The 24,796-nt window shown below is 43.3% G+C and overlaps 1 non-coding gene and 1 pseudogene across 1 annotated transcript; both read left to right on the forward strand.

Moving 5' to 3' along the window:
- Positions 1-1,949: 1,949 nt before the first annotated feature.
- Positions 1,950-24,355, forward strand: LOC100423268 (large ribosomal subunit protein mL45-like; annotated as a pseudogene).
- LOC114671992 (U6 spliceosomal RNA) lies at positions 3,825-3,928 on the forward strand. Its single transcript, XR_003722194.1, has one exon. It is a non-coding gene; the product is annotated as a U6 spliceosomal RNA (small nuclear RNA).
- Positions 24,356-24,796: the final 441 nt, after the last annotated feature.

Genomic DNA, 24,796 nt, shown 5'->3' on the forward strand with positions numbered 1-24,796 from the left:
GGATTTGCCTATTCTGTTCATTTCACATGAATGTAAATAGAGTCATACACGGTTGGCCTTTCGCAACTGGCTTCTTTCACTCAGCATTAATTTGTTTTGTTTTTTGTTTTGTTGAGACAGAGTGCTCAGGCAATCTTGGCTCATTGTAACCTTCACCTCCCAGGTTCAAGAGATTCTGGTGCTCCAGCCTCCCAAGTAGCTGGGATTACAGGCATGCACCACCATGCCTGGCTAATTTTTGCATTTTCAGTAGAGATGGGGTTTCACTATGTTGGCCAGGCTGGTCTCAAACTCCTGCTTTGGCCTCCCAAAGTACTGGTATGACAGGCTTGAGCTACCACGTCCACCTGTAGCATAATGTTTTTCAGGCTCATCCACATTGTAGTATGTATCATACCAAATTTGTTTTCATTACTCTGTAATATTCCATTGTATGAATACACAGGTTGAATAGCCTTTATTCAAAATGTTTGGGACCAGAAATGTTTCAAATTTTGGATTTTTAAAAAATTTGGGAATATTTGCATTATACTTACTGGTTGAGCATCCCAAATCCAAAAGTCCAAAATTCTAAATGTTCCAATCAACATTTCCTTTGAGCATCATGTCAGTGCTCAAAAAGCTTCAGATTTTATATTTCAGATTATCAGATTTGGAATACTCAACCTGTACTACATTTTATTTATCCATTTATCTGATGATAGACATTTGGGTTGTTTCTACTTGCTGGATATTGTAAATAATGCTGCTATGAATATTCATGTTCAAGCTTTTGCATGGACATAACGTTTTCAGTTCTTGTGAACTAAGAGTAGAAGTGCTGGTCAATTTTATTCATAGGATTGTATAGTAATTCCATGTTTGACTTTTGAGGCACTGCCATACTTTTTCCAGCATGTAAGTGGCTGCACCATTTTACATTATCAGTAGCAATGTATGAGGTTCTGATTTTTCCTTGTCTATACTTATTATTGTCTATATGTCTGATTATAGCCATCCTGGTGGATGTGAAATGGTAGCCCATTGTAATTTTGGTTTGCATTTTCCCAATGATTGTGTTGAACATTGTTTCATGTGCTTATTGGCCATGTGCATTATTTATTGATTTAATTTATTTTTTGAGATAGGGACTTGTTCTGTTGCCTAGATTGGAGTACAGTGGCTCAGTCTCAGCCCACTGCAGCCTCAAATTCCTGAGCCCAATTCATCATTCTACCTCAGCCTCCCAAGTAGTGGGAACTACTGGCACAAGCCACCATGCCCAGCTAATTTTTTTTCTTTTAGTAAAGATGAGGTCTCGCTATGTTGCTCAGGCTGATCTCAAACTCCTGGCCTCAAGGGTTCCTCCCTCAGCCTCCCAAAGTAATGGGATTACAGATATGAGCCACTATGCCCCGCCCAATTTGTATATTTTCTTTGTAGAAATGTCTGTTCAAATCTTTTTCAATTGGATTATCTTTTTTTTTTTTGCCTTGCCTTTGTCAGGCTAGCATTGTTTTTTTCTATCATTAAGCCGTCATTGTTCTTTATATATTTTCGATACTAGGCCACTGTCTAGTAGATAATGTACAAATATTTTCTCCCATTCCGTGATGGGAATCATCTTCTTGATGATTATAAATTACAGGATTTGATTTTCCAAGTTCAAGCTAGTTTATATTTGTCAAATTTACTCATGCTATAATGTGTGGTTTGGTTTATCATATTTTGTGTTGGATTTTTACTTAGGTACTAATGTGTTTTTCTCTCTTATTTTAAAGGTATCCATTTATCATATCACATAATGAGATCCAGACATGGATGGGCTTAGATGCCCTTTCTCTGAAGTTCTCTGGGCTCTTCCACTTTCCAGGAACACACTTTTTTTTTCTTTCCTTTTTTTTTTTTTTTTTTTTTCCAGCTTCAGACTGTTTGTTGTCAAATAGAAGTACTATCACTCAGGTCTACCCATGAACCACCTGGACACTAAGCATGGCTGGCAAGTAGATCCCAGGGCTGAGCCAGTACAGCTGGCACGAGGCATTGATGATCAGGGTAACACCACCCAGTAGAGAGGCAGTAAAGGGTGGTGTCACTGATGCAGGCTTGCTGAGGTCACCAGCATCTTCAGCTTCTGTGAAGGGGCTGGCGGGCAGGCATGCTGCACCTCTGCAGGCTGCCCTGAGTTTGCCCAGGGTGGCAGTGGTGGGAAGTGCCAGCCAGCACAGAATGAGGGGAACCCAGGTAGCAATTAAGTGGGGATAAATAGCCATTACCAAGGAGGCCTGACAACTGCAGGAGACCGCAGTCTATTCACAAGCAACTGCTTATTTTCCCATTGATCCTTGGCGGGATAGGGCCTTGCCTTCTGCAGCGCCCCAAATAACAGGCTCGCAAAGCCCAGTGCTAAGAGGTGGCATCTGAGAAGAATCCGCTCAGGTCTTCCTGTCTGTTTCATCTTAAGGCCTGCCAGGAGAAGAGATAATTACGGGTCTGAGATTTTGTTCCATCATAGACAATGGAGGGATCAACACATGCCTCTCTGAAATCAGATTAAAAAATTTTTTAAAAGGTTTCAGCTCAGGAAGATACCAGCATTTCCCACAGGTTTCAGTTGGATGAAAAAGGAGAGATTGAGAAAAAAGAAGGAAAGGAAGGAAGGGAGGGAGGGAGGGAGGGAGGAAAGGAAACTTGATGATTCGAAAAACAGAAATCAACATGGAGTGTGCTAAATAGACTTTGCTTTCCTATTGTCCCGTCCCTTTCCCCCAGAATATCTTTCCCTTGGCTTGTCACCCAACCCGAAAGGCACCCATTCAGGACTTATTCCATTTGGAGCCAAGAATCCCTAGTGAAGCCCAAGCTCTCCAGGGAGGTTTCCCTGGATGTTAGACCCTCTGCTGGACCTGCGTTTATCCTTCAAGGTCACTGTAAGGCATGGTTTGGGTCTCTTTAGGGAGGCGGTACAGTCTAGAGTTAAACGCACAGGGTTCAGAATTAAATTTCTACATTTGACTAGAGTCCTGTATTCACTAGTGTTGACCTTGCACAGGCTACGTGACCCATGCCCTTATCTGAAAAATAAGCAGAGCAGTGCCTTTCCTCTAAGGCTAGTCCCTGGGATCTGATGACGTAATACATGGAAAGGCACTTAGTTCATAGCAGGGACCTGTACATGTTAGCTGGAATTTTCCCCCACCCCAATGAGGGGAGTAACCAGTCCATCGATGAGGACTGAGCGTACAGAAGGGGTTGCAAACTCACATGGCTTCAGGGGCCCAGTGAGTGATGATGATGGAGACTAGTTAAGCAGGCAGGATGTCACTTTATCTTTCTTTTTTTTTTTTTTTTTGAGACGGACTCTCGCTCTGTCCCCCAGGCTGGAGTGCAGTGGTGCGATCTCGGCTCACTGCCAACTTTGCCTCCCGGGTTCAAGCGATTCTTCTGCCTCAGCCTCCAGAGTAGCTGGGACTACACGCATGCACCACCACACCCAGTTAATTTTTGTATTTTTAGTAGAGACGGGGTTTCACCATGTTGGCCAGGATGGTCTCAATCTCTTGACCTCACGATCCGCCTGCCTCTGCCTCCCAAAGTGCTGGGATTACAGGAGTGAGCCACCAGATCTGGCCAGGGTGTCACTTTTTCAACAACCACAATACTTTTTACAGCAGTGTTATGTAATTTGTTGCCACTGTAAATGACTCCCTATTGAAATTAGAGGCATTTACCACTCCCCCCAAATCTAAGTCAGAAATGTTTATATTTCTTTGGTTTGGTTTTGTTTCTACAATAAGAATGCATACTTTTATAATAATTTTTTAAAAACCAATGAAGATTTAGGCTTGCTTCCACAGCACATATGCTAAAAATTAGAACAATACAGAGAAACTTAGCATGGCCTCTGCACCAGGATGGCATGCAAATTCCTGGATCATTCCATTAAAAAACAAATAAATAAAGATTTGGGGTAATGAGAGAGAGAGAAGGGGAAATTGAGATGAATAAAGCCTAGTTTAAGCCAGAAAGGAAAAGTCCTTTTTCTTTTCTTTTTTTTCTTTTCTTTCCCTCCCTCCCTCCCTCCCTCCCTCCCTCCCTCTCTCTCTGTTTCTCTGTTTGTTTCTTTTTTTTTTTTTGAGACAGGGTCTCACTCTGTCACCCAGGCTGGAGTGCAGTGGCACCATCTCGGCTCACTGCAGCCTTGACTCCCTGGGCTTAGGAGATACTCCCACCTCAGCCTCTTGAGTAGCTGGGACTACAGACTCAAGCCGCAATGTCCAGGGAATTTTTGTACTTTTTGTAGAGACATCGTTTTACCATGTTGCCCAGACTGATCTCAAACTCCTGGGCTCAGGAAATCCATCTGCCTTGGCCTCCCAAAGTTCTGGAATTATAGGCATGAGTCACCATGCCCGGCCAGAAAAGTCCTTTCATATTAAATGATTTTTTTCAACTTTATTGAGGCATAATTGAAAAATAAATATTGTGTATATTTTAGGTGTACGATGTGATGTTTTTATATATGTATACATTGTGAAATGATCACCATAATCAAGCTAATGAGCATATCCATCACCACTCATATTTACTTTTTTGTTGTTTTTGGTGGTAAGAACACACCAAGTCTTTTGTGACAGTTTTAAGAGTGAAAGGAGTGAGTGAGGTGCTGTCTCCTGTCTGTAATCCCAGCACTTTGAGAGGCCAAGGTGGATGGATCACTGGAGCTTAGGAGTCAAGACCAGCCTGGCCAACATATTGAGTGTCCCTCTCTACAAAAAAAACAAAAACAAAAACAAAATTAGCTGGGCATTGTGGTATGTGTGTGTGGTCCCGGTTACTTGGGAAGCTGAAGTGGGAGAATCCCTTGAGCCCTGGAGGTCGAGGCTGCAGCTACTGCATTCCAGCCTGAACAACAGCGTGAGACCCTATCTCAAAAAAAAAAAAAAAAAGAAAAGAAAACAGTGGAAGGAGTTCGCTGGGTGTGGTGGTTCACACCTGTAATGCCAGCACTTTGGGAGGCCGAGGCGGGCAGATCAATAGGTCAAGAGATCAAGACCATCCTGGCCAACATGGTGAAACCCTGTCTCTACCAAAAATACAAAACAATTAGTTGGGCGTGGTGGCGGGTGCCTATAGTTCCAGCTACTCTGGAGGCTGAGGCAGGAGAATCGCTTGAACCCAGGAGTCTGAGGTTCCACCAGCCTGGGTAACAGAGCAAGACTCTGTCTCTTAATTAAAAAATAAATAAATAAATAAATAAATAAATAGTAGAAGGAGTCACGGGACCCGAGTCTGCCCACAATGGCTATCCCTAGGTCTGAGAAGGCTGTGAGGAGCTTCAACAGGGATGGCTCACACAGAAGCTGTGGCTCTGGGCCTGGCAAAGTTCTGATCCGTAGAACAAGGACTCAGAGAGGCCGTGAGGTGGTGCCAGGTTAGATGTGGAATCACAAAAACCAGGTCCCAGTACCATCCTCTGAACTTGACTAGCTCTGGGTTCTTCAGAAATCCTCCGAACTTGTTTGAATCTCACCTTCTTTGTCCCCAGGATGAGGATCCAGGCAGATACCTCGCAGGGTGGTTGGGAATATTAAAGGGATTATATGTGTGAAAATCATCTGTAGGTTGTTAAACTCTGTGTAAGTGTACATTACAAAAGAGCTGAATTTGTCATCTGAATGTCTAGTCCTCACTTCCTCACTTGCCAATCTAAGCATCAGTTATCTCCTATAAAAAAGGGATTTAGAAACCTTCCTCCTCTACCTTAGCAGGTTGTTTGGGGGTGATGTCCAGTCTACTCAGTGTACTTGGGAGTGCATTGGTTGTGGAACAGGTAAAATGTAACAAGAATAAATGACTTTTATTTGTATTATTTCTATCAGAATTGCTGCACTATCTAGCACAATGCCTTGCCCCAACAGCTATTTGGTGAATTAAAATGATTCTGATCGGCCGGGCGCGGTGGCTCACGCCTGTAATCCCAGCACTTTGGGAGGCCGAGACGGGCGGATCACAAGGTCAGGAGATCGAGACCACGGTGAAACCCCGTCTCTACTAAAAATACAAAAAATTAGCCGGGCGCGGTGGCGGGCGCCTGTAGTCCCAGCTACTCAGGAGGCTGAGGCAGGAGAATGGCGTAAACCCAGGAGGCGGAGCTTGCAGTGAGCCGAGATCGCGCCACTGCACTCCAGCCTGGGCGACAGAGCGAGACTCCGTCTCAAACAAACAAACAAACAAACAAACAAACAAAAAAGATTCTGATCAATTTCATCCTATCACTCTCTGGTAAGCAACTATGGTGGTTTCTTATTGGCTGCAGGATGCAACACAAGCTCCTCTTCAACCTTCATACCTCTTTCTAATTTGGTCCCACCCATGTAAAAATAAATAAATAAAATTTGAAGGCCAGGTGCAGTGGCTCACGCCTATAATCCCAGCACTTTGGGAGGCCGAGGTGCGTGGATCACCTGAGACCAGCCTGATCAACATGGTGAAATTCTGTCTCTACTAAAAATATAAAAATCAGTCAGGTGTGATGGCACACGCCTGTAATCCCAGCTACTTTGGAGGCTGAGGCAGGAGAATTGCTTGAACCCGGGAGGCAGAGGTTGCAGGGAGCCGAGATCACGCCATTGCACTCCAGCCTGGGCAACACAGCAAGACTCCGTCTCAACAAACAAACAAACAAACAAACAACCAACCAACCAAACAATAAAACCTTGATTGAGGTATAGTTATGTACAGGAGAGGGACCTGTTTTGGTAGTCAGTTGGCTTTGTTTTGGTACTTATAAAGCCATTTACCCACCACCCAGTCAAGACGTAGAACACTTCCTTCACCTCACAGAGCTCCCTCCTGCCCTTTTGTGGTGACTGCTCACCCAGCTCATGGCAGACCTTATTTGTGTCACCATAGATCAGTTTTGCTTGCTATAGAACTTTATATAAATGAAATACACAGTGTAGTCTTTTTGTCTGGCTTCTTTCACTCAGCATGATAATTGTGAGATTAATCTGTGTTATCGCATGTTATCAATAATTCATTTTTTTTTCTTGTTGAGTAATATTCTACCGTGTAGATGTACTTCAGATTATTTATCTAGTCCCCCATTGATGGACCTTTGGTTGATTTCCAGTTTTCGGCTATTATGAATAAAGCTACTGTTCTAGTCTGTTTTTGCTTCTATAATATTAGAATTCTAGACTGGGTAACTTGTAAAGAGCAGAAGTTTATTTCTCAGGGTTCTGGAGGCTAGGAAGTCCATGATCAAGGCATCAGCATCTGGTGAGGGCTGCTCTCTGCTTCCAAGATGGAGCTTTGAACACTGCATCTTCCAGAGGGGAGGAACAATGTGTCCTCACATGGTAGCGAGTGGAAGGGAAAAAAAGGGTCTAATTTCCTCCATCAAGCCCATTTATAACAGCATTAATCCATTCATGAAACCAGAGCTCTCCTGGTCTAAATACCTCCCCAAAGGCCCTACCTCTCAGCACTGTTGCATTAGGGATTAAGTTTCCAAAACACGGCCAGGCATGGTGGCTTGCGCCTGTAATCCTAGCACTTTGGGGGGCCTAGGCAGGAGGATGGCTTGAGCCCAGGAACTCAAGACCAGCCCGGGCAATACAGTGAGAACCTATCTTTACAAAAAATAAACAACCAGCCAGGCATCGTGGTGTGCACTTGTGGTCTCAGCTACTCAGGAGCCTGAGGCAGGAAGGTTGCTTGAGCTCCGGAGGTGAAGGCTACACTGAACCATGATCACACCACTGCACTCCAGCCTGGGCAACAGAGCAAGACCCTGTCTTTAAAAAATAATAATAAAATAAGTTTCCAATACATGAATTTTAGAGGGACACATTCAGAACATGGCAGCTACTATTATATAAACATTTATATGGAAGCGATTTTGTAGACATCTGCTGCTACCTGGAAGTGGAATTTGCTGGATCGTAATATAGGTGTTTTTGCCTTTTTTTTTTTTTTTTTTTTGAGACAGAATCTCGCTCTGTCGCCCAGGCTGGAGTGCAGCGGCACGATATCGGCCCACTGCAACCTCTGCCTCCTGGATTCGAGCAATTCTCTACGAGCAATTCTCTGCCTCAGCCTCCAGACTAGCTGGGATGACAGGCACCTGCTACCATGCCCTGCTAATTTTTGCATTTTTAGTAGAGAAGGGGTTTCACCATTTTGGCCAGGCTGTTCTTGAACTCCTGACCTCATGATCCACCCACCTTGGCCTCCCAAAGTCCTGGGATTCCAGGCATGAGCCACAGCGCCCAGCCGTGTCATTTTTGTATGAAACTTAAAATCGGTGTTCAAAGGTGGTTGTACCATTTTACCCTCCCATGATCTGTGTATGAAGTTCTCATTGTTCCACATCCTTGTCAACTATTGCAATTATCAGTCTTTTAACACTTAGCTATTATTGTCGTTTTCATATGGATTTCCTTGATGACTCATGATGTTGAACATAACTTCATGTGCTTATGAGCCATTTGCATATCTTTTTTGGTAGTTTCTGTTCAGAATTTTAAACATTTAAAAAACTGTGTTGGGGGCTGGGCATGTTGGCACACACCTGTAATCCCAGCACTTTGGGAGGGATTCTTGAGACATTCTCCGAACCTTTTTGAATCTCACTTTCTTTGTCTCCAAGATGAGGATACAAGCAGAAACCTCACGGAATCGTTGGGAATATTAAAGGGATTATACGCGTGGAAATCACACATATAATTTCCATACAAGCTGAAGTGATCCTGTGGCCTCCACAGCTACTTGGGAGGCTGAGGTGGGAGGATCCCTTGAGCCCTGGAGGTTGAGGCTACAGCTACTGCACTGCAGCCTGAGCTGATCACTTGCAAGGCGAGAAGATCACTTGAGCTCAGGAGTTCAAAAACAGCCTGGGCGACATAGCAAGACCTCATCTTAAAAAAAAAAAAAAGAGTTGGTTTTCTTATTATTAATTTGTATGAATTATTGTTATTAATTAATTTACTTATTTATTTTTGAGACAGAGTTTTGTTCTTGTCACCCAGTCTGGAGTGCAATGGTGCAGTCTTTGCTCACTACAACCTCTGCCTCCTAGGTTTAAGCAACTTACCTGCCTCAGCCTCCCAAGTACCTGGGATTACAGATGCCCACCACCACACCTGGGTAATTTTTGTATTTTAAGTAGAGACAGAGTTTCACCATGTTGGTCAGGCTGGTCTCAAAATCCTGACCTCAGGTGATCCTCCCGCCTCAGCCTCCCAAAGTGCTGGGATTACAGATGTGGGCCACACACCGGGCCTGAATTATTTCTTATTGGGATTCAAGACATTTTCTACATATGCACATTGTGAATATTTTCTCCCAGTCCCTGGCTTGCCCTTTTATTATCTTTGGAGAATAGAAGTGTCTATAAAGTCAAATGTATTTATTTTTTCTTTAACATTTTTTGTGCCCTGTTCAAGAAATCTTTGATAACTTCAAGATTGCTTTTTGTTGTGTTTTGTTTCTAGAAGCTTTCTGGTTTTGGTTTTCATGTTTTGTCTGTGATTAATTTCAAATTAATTTTACATGTAGAATGAGATTGGGTTGGGATTAAATTTTTTTCCTTAAAAGATACACAGTTGCAGCACTGCTTTTTAAAAATAACTTTCTTGGCCAGGCCCAGTGGCTCATGCCTGTAATCCCAGCACTTTAGGAGGCTGAGGTGGGTGGATCTTCTGAGGTCAGGAGTTCAAAACCAGCCTAGCGAACATGGTGAAACCCCATCCCTACTAAACATACAAAAATTAACTGGGCATGATGGCAGGCGCCTGTAATCCCAGCTACTCAGGACGCTGAGGCAGGAGAATCACTTGAACCCAGGAGGCGGAGGCTGCAGTTAGCCAAGATCATGCCACTGCACTCACTCCAGTCTGGATGACAAAGCAAGACTCGGTCTCAAAAAACAATAACAACAATTCAGCATATTTAATAGATATGAAACTATTTGGATTTTAAAATTTCTCCTTGGGTTAATTTTGATGTTACTTTTTTCTTTTAATTTTTAATAATTTTTCTTCTTTTAATTCTAATCTGATGACAGATAAGATAAATTATGTTTTTGAAGGAAACTGTCCATTTTATCTAGGTTGTTGAAATATTGGCATGAAGTTGTTATGATTCTCTTATTATTTGTTTATATATGTAAGATCTATAGTAAATAAAAAGAACACTCCTGTGCTGAATGGGAGTTGGCAGAAAATCTCTAAGAATCTTTCTAATGGGAGACTTCAGGATTGATAATCTGTCATGGAATGAGAGACCATATGGCCTTTGTCTGCAGTCCTCTGCTTCTAGATTTTCTTAGTTCTTCAGCTATCGATCAAAAACAGGAATTGTGTTCTCACCAGTAACATCCTTTCCTTTTTACTTCATCTTCCTTTCTCTCTCTCCCTTTCAGAGGAGTTGCTCCAATCTTTTGCTCTATTGCAAATGAACTTAAAATGGCAATTGAAATTTGCAATGGTAATTTGAATGCAGTGGTTTCCTTAGCAACAAAAACTTATTTGTGGTTCAGATTTTGGAATTTAAAAAATCTCAGAGGTCTAATTAGTACTTTTCCTGAGCAAGTCATTTACAGCCAATATTTTAAAAACCCAATATAATTTTAAAATAGTGAATTTAGATTATTTTATCACAGCAGGTACGTGGGGTTTTGGATTCCCCAACCCTCTTCCCACAAACTTCCTGGAACTAAAACTTAACAAAAATTCATAAGAACACAGTGCCAGCTTCTACAACCCAGCAAGTCCAGCATGGATGAAATGCTGACCACAAAAAGACGGCCATTCTTGCCAAATCCCTGACCATTTTAACCCAGTAACAGACATAGCTTAATATTAGAAACATTTCATTCCTGGGTGGCACAGGCATATGGGGTCAAATCCTCCTCCCAAACCACCTGCTATCTCCTACCTCCAACACATAACACACACACACGCACACACACGCACACACACACACACACACAGCAGTGTTCTGCACTGTTTCTTCTCCAAATTATCAAATTATCCAGTGGTCAAAAGGTATTTGGTCCCATCCAGTCTCTCTCAGTTTGTGGTACGACTAATTTGTTAATGGGGCTCCAGAAGGAAAGTGTCTAATGTTTCTTCTAATTGGACATGACTGCTTCAGAATGACTGCGGCTGCCAGCCAGTTCTCACTGTCCCCGAGGCTGGATAATAAGCTTCTGCCATCGGGCCCTGGGTCCTGACCAGGACCATCTGCGGTAATGAACTTGGAAGGCTCATTGTAGATTGCAAAAAAGGAAAAGAGAGAGAAAAGCACAGTCCAGCTCTTGTCAGGAGGCTCAATTATGGCTTCTGTCAGCTTAACAAAAGAAATTCAGAAAAGCTAGGATTGGAAGAGGTGGGAGGGAGCAGGCAAAGAAGGACGGGTGATGGGGGAGACCCATGATGGCAGAACCAGACTGAAATTCTTCCAGGATCAAGGTTTCTGGAAGGAGAAGCTCAGAGGTCACCACAATAGGGATTCAGTTCCCAGCGTCCAAACGTGAGGCTCTGCAGTCGTGGGCACCAGGGGTCAGGGTTCACTGCGTGTCACTGATTTGAGGGTACAAGCTTTTCCCTACTCGCTGCAAATCCCCATCACCCATACTGCAGAGGGATGGAGCCTACGTGCACATGATAGGCTGATTAGTATTATCATCATTGTTGATTGTTTTCTAAGACAGGATCTCGTAGCATTAAGATTTTTTTAAAAGTCCTTTTATTGTGAAATGATACATATACAGAAAAGTGCCCAACACGTAAATCTATGGCTTAAGGTATTATGTAAAAGGAAACAGTTGTAACCAGCACTCAGACACAGAAATAAAACTTTGTCAGAAGCTGCATCCTGCCCCTTCCTGATTGTAACACCTTCCATCACCCCAAAAAAGAAGTCACTCCCCTGAGTCTTATGCTGATAAGTTCATTGTTTTCTTTATAGTTTTATCACCTCAGTAGGCAGCCCTGAACATTTTAGTTTAGATTTGAGTGTTTTAAGCTTTATCTAAATGGGAACTAACACAGTGTATATTGGTCTGGCTTCTTTTGTTCAACATTGTGAGATTCATCTAGGTTGCTGCATATGGCCATAGTTGGTTAATCATGAGAGTGGGTTTATAGTTGGAGTATTATGTCATATAACTATAGCACAACTTATGTGGTTAATTGCTGAATGGTGCTTGGGCTATCAAATATTTTTTGTCCAAGAATAATGCTTTTAGGGATATTCTTGTCCATTAGTACACACATCTCCAGAGAATACAGCTAGAAGAGAAACTGCTGAGTGATAAGCATCCCAGAGAGATTTGACAAGACTAATTCTTGAGTCACTGTAAAGAGCTAGAGAAGAGACCACTCATCGGAAATTTATCTGTTAGACCAGGTGAGGTGGCTAATGTTTGTAATCCCAGTACTTTGGGAGGCTGAGGTGGGAGAATTGCTTGAGCCCAGTTCGAGATCAGCCTGGGCAACATAGCAAGATTTCGTTTCTACTAAAATAAAATAAAATTAGCTAGGCATGGTGTTGAGTGTCTATAGTCCAAATTATCTGGGACGCTAAGGTGGGGAGATCACTTGAGCCCAGGAGGTTGAGGCTGCAGTCAGCCATGATTGTGCCACTGTACTCCAGCCTAAGTGACAGTGAGCAGTGGGACTCCATCTCAAAAAAAAGAAACTTTTCTTCTGCCTTGTGTGATTACCAGCCTCCAAGATGGCCTTGAATGATCCCCACATTCTGATATTCCTGTTGTTCTGCAGTTCCCTTCCACACTGTATAAAAGGTGGGTGTAGTCAACTGAATAGGGTAGAAGTGATGGTCTGTGACTTCTAAGGCTAAGTCGTAAAAGACATTGTGACTTCTACCTTGCTCTCTTGGATCACTCCTTCTGGGGGAAACTTGCTGCCATGTCATGAGGATCCTCAAGCAGTCTTATGGAGAGGCCCATCTGGCAAGGAACTGAGGCCTGTAGTCAGTGTAGATGAAGCATCTGATTCTCCAGCCCCAGTCAAGCCTTCAGATGACTGCAGCCCTGGCTGTATCTTGACTTTAACCTCATGACAAACTCTGAGCCAGAATTATCCAGCTAAGCAACTCTTGCATTCCTGACTCTTACAAACTGTGTGAGATAATACATGTTTGTTGTTTAAGCTACTAAGTTTTGGGATAATTTGTTATGCAGCAATAGACACCTTGGTTTATTTAGACTGGCTGAGGTCAGAAAGCAAAGCATTCCCAAATATCAGCTGTTCAGAAACAACCTATAGTGTATATTCATCTTGTCCTCCTACTTGGCTTAGAAATTAAAATGGTAGTCACCATCAGGTTGAGTTTTTATTCCTGTTCTCTGTTCTCTCTTCTGTTTTGTCTTCCCTTCTTTCTTTCCATCCTTTCTCAAGTGCCCCTCTTTGACCTAAAATTTGAGTGATAAGAATTCCTCTCTTTTCCTCCTCTCCCCTCATATTTCCTCCTTTCCTTTTCCTTCCATTCCCTTCACATTTCCTCTCCACCTTCTTCTCCTCTCCTCTGCCCTTGCCTGTCCCATCCTGTTCCCTTCTCTCTTCTCCCATCTGCTCCCCTTTGTTCTTCTCCTCTCTTCTTTATTCTCCTGATTCATTTATTCTTCTACTTCTACTTTCTCATCTCCCGGCCCCTGCCACTCTCCCCATTTCCCTTTCTTGCCCCAGGGAAGAAAAACAAGCTTTGCCTTGGCTGGGAACCCCAGCAAGAAGAAATGAACCATTTCTAACTGTAGGGTTTGGATGTGGTCCTTGCTAAACCTCATGTTGAATTGTAATCCCCAAAGTTGGAGGTGGGGTCTGGTGGGAGGTGATTGGGCCATGGGGACAATTTCTCATGTGCCATCCAACAGCTTTATGTCAAAAGATGTGATCCTGTTCCGGAAGATAAGCGTTATTTATTTATTTATGTATTTTGAGCCAGTCTTCTCTGTCGCCCAGGCTGGAGTGCAGTGGCACGATCCCAGCTCACTGCAACTCCCGCCTCCCGGGCTCAAGCAATTCCCCTGCCTTAGCCTCCTTCAGCCTCCCAAGTAGCTGGGATTACAGGTGCCCACCACCATGCCCAGCTAATTTTTTGTGTTTTTAGTAGAGATGGGGCTTCATCATGTTGACAGGTCTCAAACTGCTGGCCTCAAGTGATCCACCCGCCTCGGCCTTCAAAGGTGCTGAGTTTACAGGCATGAGCCACCGGGCCTGGCCATGGACAGTAAGCATCTAACTGACAATTCAAACACCAAGGCAATGGGTCACATCTTACCTGTTCAGCTCAAGGAGGTGCCAGGGAGGTTGCTTTAAACTTTTGGTATCTCTTTGGAAGGTTATATTTCCCTAGCATGACACCAATTTGCAGACAGCTCTTTGCCTTCAAATTTACCTCAAATTTCTATTATTACATAAACACACAGTTTACTGTAAAGTGCTCACACAAAATAGGAATAAGTAGAGGAAAAGAAAAATGTTCTTTTTCCTATTCTTCCACTCCTGCTTGGTGTGAGGCTCTCTGGACCTTTTTCTATATCCACACAGACTGGTGGCTTTGCTGTTTTTACATGAATGGGAAAACACACTCTATATGTGCTGTGATTTTTTTCTTTGACATGCAATATTCAGTACCAGGGACCTCTACCCATGCCGGGACTTACTGATCTACTTCACTCTTTTTAATGGCTGCATATGTACAACCATTTTATCATTCCTTTCTTGAAGGGCATTTAAATTCTTAACAATTTTTTTTCTCTTAAAAAATGGCCAGGCTGGGCATGGTGGCTCATGCCTATAATCTCAGCACTTTGGGAGGTGGAGGTAAGAGAACTGCTTGAGCCTAGGAATTTGAGACAAGCCTGGGCAACATAGCGAAAGCCCTTATCTATTAAAAAAGGAAAAAAAAAAAAAAAAAAAGACTGGTGTGGCGGCTTTCACCTGTAATCCCAGCGCTTTGGGAGGCCAAGGCAGGAGAATTGCTTAAGCCCAGGAGTTCAAGATCAGCCTGAGCAACATGGTGAGACCCCCCCATCTCTACAAAATAATCTAAAAATTAGCTCGGCATGGTGGCACATGCCTGTAGTCCCAGCTACACAGGAGGCTGAGGCAGGAGGATTGCTTGAGCCTGGGGAAATCAAGGCTGCAACGAGCCATGATTGTGTCACTGCATTTCAGCCTGTGCAACAGAGCAAGACCCTGTCTCAAACAAACAAAGAAAAAAATGCTGAGCTGGGTGTGGTGACTCATGTCTGTGATCCCAGTGCTTTGGCAAGCCAAGGTGGGAGGATTTGTTGAGGCCAGGTGTTCAAGATCAGCCTGGGCAACAAACTTAGACCCATCTCTATAAAAAGTAAAAATAAATAAAAAATTAGTGACGAGTGGTGGCGTGCCTATAGTTCCAGCTACCAGGGAGGCTAAGGTGGAAGGATCACTTGAGTTCAAGAGTTCAAGGCTGCAGTAAGCTATGATTGCACCACTCCACGCCAGCCTGGGTGACACAGCGAGACTCTGTGTAAAAAAATAAAAATAAAAAATGTTGCAATAAGCATCCTTTTAATGTTGTGGGGTACTATATGAATATTTATACGGGCTCATAGGTAGATATCTTACATCTTTTTTTTTTTTTTTTTTTTTTTTTTTGAGACGGAGTCTCGCTCTGTCGCCCAGGCTGGAGTGCAGTGGCACGATCTTGGCTCACTGCAAGCTCTGCCTCCTGGGCCCACGCCATTCTCCTGCCTCAGCCTCCCCGAGTAGCTGGGACCACAGGTGCCCGCCACCACACCCGGCTAATTTTTTGTATTTTTAGTAGAGATGAGGTTTCACCGTGTTAGCCAGGATGGTCTCGATCTCCTGACCTTGTGATCCGCCCGCCTCAGCCTCCCAAAGTGCTGGGATTACAGGCGTGAGCCACCACGCCCGGCTGATATCTTACATCTTGACAGTTACTGTCTAACTGCAACAAACCGGAAGAGAAACAGGCAGTCAATCACTGAAGGAGTCTGGAAAACACTTCAGGCTAAAGGACCTGGAAGGTGAAGGCAGAGGAGAGGGGCACAAGAGAGCTAGACCTGTACCAGAGGCTGAAGGACAGTGGGGTGATTGACTTTAGTGAGAAAGGAGAAGAGGAAAGTGACCTTCACTGAGTTTAGTAAGGTAAGGTTGGCTCAGTCAAGGAGGGAAATTGCGAGACTGCGTTTTGTCCTCCGCAGTATTTGGCACCACTGAGAGGTATTAAACAAGAGTGGCCCTGAAGGGCTGTGTTTACCTGATGCCTTCAGGCACTCACCTTGAGGTCAAAGTCAGCCTTCAGCCTTAGGTCACTCATAGACAAAGATACAGGAGGCTGCCTGGATTGTTCTGGATATAACCTGAATGATTCAAGGTCCAATACAGTCAGATCTCTGTTTCCGTGGGTTCTGCATTGGTGGAATCAACCAACTGCAGATTGGAAATATGTGGATCAACACTGACACTGGAGAAAGAAAAAAGAAAAAAAAAATTGGAGAAAAAAAATTGCTTCTGTCCGTGTGTGGTGGCTCACGCATGTAATTGCAGCACTTTGGGAGACGGAGACGGGCCACTTGAACTCACAAAGGTTCAAGACCAGCCTGGGTAACATGACAAAACCCATCTCTACAAAAAAATACAAAAATTAGCTGGGCACGGTAGTGTGCACCTGTAGTCCCAGCTACCAGCTACTCGGGAGGCTGAAGTGGGAGGATGGCTTGAGCCTGGGAGGTGGAGGTTGCAGTGAGCCGAGATTGCACCACTGCACTCCAGCCTGGGTGATAGAGACAGATCTTGTCTCAAAAAAGAAAAAAAGTCTGTACTGAACACACAGACTTTTTTCCTGTCATTATTCCCTAAACAATACAGTACAACAACAGTGTACATAGCATTTACATTGTATTAGGTACAATAATAAATCTAAAGATGATTTAGAGTATACAGGAGGATGTGTGTAGGTTATATGCAAAATACTATGCCATTTTATATAAGGGACTTGAGCATCCACAGATTTTGGTATTTGAGGGAGGTCCTGGAGCCAGTCTCTCTTGGATACCAAGGGACAAATGTACTTTTCAATTAAGTGACTTAGATGATGGCAGTAAAAGTTCATTTTAGTCATGAAGGTATAAATCCTTTCAAGTTTACATGCAGCTCAGAGCTCCAACCAGGCTGAGAGGGACTTGGACTTTAGGATGATGGGAAGGGAGTTTGGGGAAGGGTAAGAGAGATGGAGGCAGGGACAGGTGCACTGTTGAACCAGAAAGGGAAGAGGGCCTAAGGTTGATGGGGTGGATCAAGTGGCTCATTGTGGTAGGAAATCTTGAAAAAAAGAATTTTTTAAATCAGTAAATATTTCAAGGCAGATGTTAGGGGAGAGGAGTTCCCAAGATTCTATACTTTCCTGAAGATAGGCCATCTAGAGGAATGGCTTCCAACATTTTTGGCTCATGTACCCTGTGATAGAATTTTTTAAACCTATATACTATTGTATATAATAGACATTACAATTTTTAAATTTGTTTAGTTTGAAAAATATGATTTTTGAATATGTAAACACATATACATACATACATAATTTTAAAATATGATTGGCTAATTTATACTTACCCAGTGTAATCTAAATTCCACAATGACTATAATCAGCCACTGAAAAATACATAAACAACCTTTGTAAAGTTGGAAATTTTATATTTCTTTTTTTCTCCCAGAATCTTATCCTAATTCATTTTTGCTTGAAAGTCTTTTATTGACCAGCCATATGGCTCATTCCTGTCATCCCAGGACTTTGGGTGGCCAAGAGGGGAGGATCGCTTGAGCCCAGGAGTTCCAGACTAGCCTGAGCACCATGAGGAGACCCTGTCTCTATGAAGAAGTTTAAAAATTAGCTGGATGTGGTGGTGCATGCCCCTGTAGTCCCAACTACTCTGAGGGATGAGGTGGGAGGATCACTTGAGCCCCAGAGGTCAAGGTTGTCGTGAGCTATGACCATGCCACTGTACTCCAGCCTGTGTGAGAGAGTGAGACCCTGTGTCAAAAAAAAAAAAAAAAAGAAAGAAATTTATTATAATAATGAAGGCTTGAGATCATCATGGCTTGGACCAGATAGGTGGCAATTTTGGATCCTACCTCTTTGTTGGCGGGGATAGAACTCAGGGAGATAACCATACCAATTACACAATGCTGAAACATGGTGGAGTAGGATTCTCGGTAGCCTGTGGGTAGTTTGTGAGGATTAAAGCAAGTCAACATATGAAAAGCAAAAAAAGGACTGGGCACGGTGGCTCATGCCTGTAATCCCAGCATTTTGGGAGACAGAGACCGAGATGGGCAGATCACGAGGTCAGGAGACTGAGACTATCCTGGCTAACATGGTGAAACCCTGTCTCTACTAAAAAATACAAAAAATTAGCCAGGTGTGGTGGCGGGCACCTACAGTCCCAGCTACTTGGGAGGCTGAGGCAGGAGAATGGCATGAACCCGGGAGGCGGAGCTTGCAGTGAGCCGAGATCCCATCACTGCACTCCTGCCTGGGCGACAGAGTGAGACTCCATGTCAAAAAAAAAAAAAAAAAAATCAAAGAAATAGAAATCATTCAATGAAGAAAATAAAGTGTTACCAATTTATTAGTGTTATTCCCTCTTTCAGTTCCTAAGACATATATCAAAAAGGCTTTTACAAAGTTAACAAATAATTTTTAATTATATCTGTTACTCTTTCTCTTAGAGACACCTTTTTGATGAAACCAGGTTAAAAGCTATTTTCAAATGGGTAATGGTGCATTTTATAATTTTTCCTGACATCTGTGAACAAAGTTCCAAATATAAATGCCACATTTTATTTTATTTTAATTAATTAATTACCTTAAAAAGAAAATATTGCTATGTTGTCCAGGCTAGTCTTGAACTCCTGACTTCAAGTGACCCTCCCACCTAGGCCTCCTAAAGTGCTGGGATTAAAAGTGTGAGCCTCTGTGCTCAGCCCATATTTTAGTTTTAAAGATAATTTTGGGGCCGGGCGCGGTGGCTCAAGCCTGTAATCCCAGGACTTTGGGAGGCTGAGACGGGCGGATCACGAGGTCAGGAGATCGAGACCATCCTGGCTAACACGGTGAAACCCCGTCTCTACTAAAAAAATACAAAAAAACTAGCCGGGCGAGGTGGCGGGCACCTGTAGTCCCAGCTACTCGGGAGGCTGAGGCATGAGAATGGCGTGAACCCAGGAGGCGGAGCTTGTGGTGAGCCGAGATGGCGCCACTGCACTCCAGCCTGGGCGACAGAACGAGACTCTGTCTCAAAAAAAAAAAAAAAAAAAAGATAATTTTGGAATATCTTCAATGAGCATGATATACAAACATGCATAACGGACACCTGAGAATTGAAGTTTAGTAACTTCATTTTATAATGGAACATGATTATGTTTAATAATAAAATATTTACATATATAATGTCTAGGTTTTATTTCAAAATAATGGAAGTAAAGAAGTAGGTGACAGTATAGATGAAAATATTGTCCATTACTTGAAATTTGTTGAAGCTGGATGTTGTTACATGAGATTTCATTACACCATTCCTTCTAACTGAGCATATTTATAATTTTCCAAAATAAAAAGGCCAGGTTTGGTGGCTTACACATGTAATCCCAATACTTTGGGAGGCCAAGGCGAGAGGATCACTTGAGCTCAGGAGTTTGAGGCTAACCTGGGCAATATAGTGAGCCTTTATCTCTACTAAAAAGTAAAAAAAAAAAAAAAAAAAAAAATTAGCCAGCTGTGACAGTCTGTGCCTGTGGTCCTAGCTACTCCAGAGGCTGAGGCAGGAGGATCACTTCAGCCCGGGGAGTTCAGGGCTGCAGTGAGCTATGATCACACCAGCTTGGGTTACAAAGTGAGACCCTGTCTCTAAATAATAAATAAATAAATAAATAAATAAATAAATAAATAAATATTAAAAATACAAAAATAAAAGTTAGAAAAAAGAGACAAAAAACAAGTTATGTTTAAAATCATGGGTAAGCCGGGTGCGGTGGCTCATGCCTGTAATCCTAGCATTTTGGGAGGCTGAGGCGGGCAGATCACCTGAGGTCGGGAGTTCGAGACCAGCCTGACCAACATGGAGAAACCCCGTCTCTACTAAAAACACAAAATTAGCTGGGCATGGTGGTGCATCCCTGTAATCTCAGCTACTTGAGAGGTTGAGGCAGGAGAATTGCTTGAACTTGGGAGGCGGAGGTTGCGGTGAGCAGAGATCGTGCAATTGCACTCCAGCCTGGGCAACAACAGTGAAACTCTGTCTCAAAAAAAAAAAAAAAAATTACAGGTAAAAGCTGTGTGCAGTGGCTTACACCTGTAATTACAGCACTTTGGGAGACCAAGGCAGGTGGATCACTTGAGGTCAGGAGTTCAAGACTAACATGGTAAAATCCTGTCTCTGCTAAAAATACAAACATTAGCCAGGAGTGGTGGCACATGCCTGGAGTCCCAGCTACTCAGAAGGCTGAGGCAGGAGCTTGAACCTTGGGAGGCAGAGGTTGCAGTGAGCCAATATTGCGCCACTGCACTCCAGCCTGGGCAACAGAGTGAGACTCTGTCTCAAAAAAAATAATAAAATAAAATCATGATTGGGACAGAATTAATAGGCATATGAACAGTTTAACAGGATGAATTAATCTTAATAAACTAAAACTCATTTTTAAAACTTCTGGTCATTATGTCTTAGATTGCATTTAAAGGAATGGAAGAGGCCAGGTGTGATGGCTCATGCCTATAATCCCAGCACTTTGGGAGGCCAAGGTGGGCAGATTGTTTGAGCCCAGGAGTTTGAGACCAGCCTGGGCAACATGGTGGAATCCCCCTCTCTACAAAATATACAAAAGAATTAGCCAGGCATGGTGGTGCGTGCCTGCAGTCCCAGCTACTTGGGAGGCTAAGGTGGTAAGATCACTTGAACCTAAAAGTTTAAGGCTGTAGTGAGCCAAGAATCACTTGAACTGGGAGCAGAGGTTGCGCTGAGCTAAGACCACACCACTGCACTTCAGCCTGGGCAATAAAGCAAGACCCTGTCTCTAGAAAGAATATTAAAAAAATAAATAAATAAAAGAATAGAAGAAAAAATGAAAAGAGCAAACAAAGAAAAGGCATTGGCAAATAAAGCTTATAAAAGTTATATGGTATCCGCTTCAGCAGCACATATAGTAAAATGAGAATGATGCCAAGAATATTAACATGGCCCCTGTGCAAGGATTTTTTTTGTTTTGTTTTTTGAGACAGAGTTTCACTCTTGTTGCCCAGACTGGAGTGCAATGGTGCGATCTTGGCTCACTGCAACCTCTGCCTCCCAGATTCAAGCAATTCTCCTGCCTCAGCCTCCCAAGGAGCTGGGATTACAGGCATGCGCCACCACGCCCGGCTGATTTTGTATTTTTAGTAGAGATGGGGTTTCTCCATGTTGGTCAGGCTGGTCTCGAACTCCCAACCTCAAGTGATCTGCCCGCCTCAGCCTCCCAAAGTGCTGGGATTATAGGCGTGAGCCACTGCGCCCGGCCAAAGATATTCTTTAAATAAATTTTTAAAAATTAAAAGTTATACCCATAATGGTTATTGAGAGTATTATTTATAGTCAAACCCACCACATAAGGCAGAGAGGTTCAAAGGTTCACTCTCCTGCTCAGACCTATCAAAATCTTCCCAAAGTCGCTCAAGATAGTCCAAACCCCCTGATAGACTCTTATGACTAGTTCTTGCCCATTTTCTCCAGCCCGCCTTTCACCAAGCACCACCCCATCCCACACTCTGCTCTCCAGCCATTACATGTTTTTCTGACATTTCACTCAACTACACATTTGGGTGTTGGAAAATTTGGAAGAATTCACTTGTAAATCCACTTGGGTTTAGTGTATTCTTTGCGGGAAGATTCTCAAATAGTCATTCAATTTGTTTTTTTTTTTTTTTCTTTCTTTCTTTCTTTTTTATTTTTGAGACGGACTCTCGCTCTGTCGCCCAGGCTGGAGTGCAATGGCGAGATCTCGGCTCACTGCAAGCTCCGCCCCCCGGGTTCACGCCATTCTCCTGCCTCAGTCTCCCGAGTAGCTGGGACTACAGGCACCCGCCACCACGCCTGGCTAATTTTTTTGTATTTTTAGTAGAGACGGGGTTTCACCGTGTTAGCCAGGACGGTCTTGATCTCCTGACCTCGTGATCCGCCCGCCTCGGCCTCCCAAAGTTCTGGGATTGCAGGCGTGAGCCACCGCGCCTGGCCCGTCATTCAATTTCTTTAGTCGTTACCGAGTCTCCATGTTTTGTCTTTATTCTCAAGTATTTATTTATTTTTCTTTTTCAATCCCAACTAATGTGTAGTATCAAGTAAGTTTTTTTTTTTAAACTTGAGATAAAATTCACATCATGTAAAATTAACCATTTTAAAGTGTATGATTCAGTGGCATTTAGTATATTTATAATGTTGTACAACCACCACCTCTATCTAGTTCCAAAATATTTGAATTACCCGCAAAGGAGATTTCATTCCCATTAGCAGTCACTATCTTCCCTTCTGCTCAGGCCCTGGTAAACCACTCATCTGCTGTCTGACTTCATGGGTTCGCCTATTGTGGATATTTCATATAAATGGAATCATGTAATATGTGACCTTTTGTGTCTGGCTTCCTTCATTTAGCATGTTTTAGAGGTTCATCTGCATTGTAGCATGTATCAGTTCTTCCTTTTTTTTTTTTTTCTTTTTTGAGACAGAGTCTCACTTTGTAGCCCAGGCTGGAGTGCAGTGGCATGATCACAGCTCATTGCGGCCTCCATCTCCTGTGATCAAGTGATCCTCCCACCTCAGCTTCCCAAGTAGCTGGAACCAGGAGCATGTGCCACCACACCCAGCTAATTAATTTTTTTTTTTTTTTTTAGAAACAGGGTCTCCCTATGTTGCCCAGGTTGGTTGCAAACTCCTGAGTTCAAGTGATCCTTCTGCCTCAGCCTCCCAAAGTGTTAGGATTACAAGTGTGAACCACCATGCCTGGCCTTTCATTCGTTTTTAAAAATTGTGATAAAATATAAAGAACATTGGCTAGGCACGGTGGCTCATGCCTGTCATCCCAACACTTTTGGACGCCAAGGTGGGTGGATTATCTGAGATTATGAGTTCGAGGCCCAGCCTGGCCAACATGGCGAAACTCCATCTCTATTAAATATACAAAAAATATTATCTGGGTGTGGTGACAGGCTCCCGTAGTCCCAGCTCCTCTGGAGGCTGAGGCAGGAAAATGGTGTAAACCTGGGAGGCGGAGCTTGCAGTGAGCCGAGATTGCGCCACTGCACTGCAGCCTGGGCGACAGAGCGAGACTCTGTCTATAAAAAACAAAACAAAAAAGAAAAACGAAAACAAAAACAAAAAAAACCTTCCCAGCAGCCTTTGTGTGAACAAAACGGCAGCCCCCATATCTCAGGGGTTGTCTCTTTTATCAAGGGTTTTGGGCTAGTGGTCTCGTCAGCCAGTTCTGGTGACTCAGTTCCAGTAAGAACTAAAAAACATTTCACTCCTCCTATTTACCAACCTAAATACAAAACAGAAAAGGAGTTTATGGAACATGCCTGGAAAGCAGGACTGGTTATTCCTCCATAACTTTTGGATCGTCCCATACATCTGGCCTGTACAGCTGCTATCTTTGATGCCTATGTTCCTCCTGAAGGTGATGCTCATATGCCATCTCTTTCAAAGGAAGGACTGAAACAGAGAACTGAACGAATGAAGAAGAATGTGGCATCACAATCGTCAATCCAGAAGATAAAAGAGTATGATGACAATTTTAGAACAAAGGACTTCCCTGAAAAAGCTAAGGATATATTTACTGAAGCTCACCTTTGTCTAAACAACTCACACATGACTGACTGCATACCTTGGTACCTGAACACTGTTTTCCAGACATGATCTGAGACCTCAAATATAAGACCATCTGCTGGAGCTTCGTAGAATCTTTAGAGCCCTACCTTGTGGTTCAAGTTCACTGTTCAAGTCTGATGAACCAGGACAACATATATGGCCAGGTCACCGTAGGCATGCACACCCAGCAGACTCTGACCATCTGTGACTGGTTTGGCTGGCTGATGTATGGATGGGAAGATGTACCCAAGAATGGCCTGGAGTATGCCGTATTTGAAAAGCATCGGACAAATCCCTATAGAAGCTGGAGAATGCATGGCAAGATCATTCTCCCATGGGCACCCACTAAGCACCATCCTTAAGATGGTTATGATCCCTGGCCCTCAGCTGAAACCAGGGGAAGAATATGAAGAGGCACAAGGAGAGGACCAGAAACCTCAGCTAGCCTGATGGCAAGAATAACTTCTGGGGTGAAGCCTGGGTGATGAGGCTGCTGGAAGCTTTGAAGTCTTCCATCTCCATCATGCTATAGAAAGAACTACCTTTGCTCTCTCCCATCCTGCTTGGGTCTTTTCAGCAGTCTCACCATCAACAACTATGGCTGATGGCTGGCCCCAGGCAGGTGGCAGGTATAACACAGCCATGGATCCTCTTCTTCTTTTTAAAATTGTATGTCTAGCTTCTGAGTATAGATGAAAGACAATATGTTTCAGAGAACACAGGATACCAGTTTTTCCCACAGCAGGGACTGTGGGAGATAACCAGCAGTATTCTCTTTGTAATCACAGGGCAGGGATGAGTTTGAAATAAAACACTGTCAGAGTGTGTGGGGGTCGGGGGGCGGGGAACAGAACATAGAATTCATAATTTTTTTTTTTGAGATGGAGTCTT

This window comes from Macaca mulatta, chromosome 13 (genome assembly GCF_049350105.2).
Source record: "Macaca mulatta isolate MMU2019108-1 chromosome 13, T2T-MMU8v2.0, whole genome shotgun sequence".
Classification (NCBI taxonomy): domain Eukaryota; kingdom Metazoa; phylum Chordata; class Mammalia; order Primates; family Cercopithecidae; genus Macaca; species Macaca mulatta.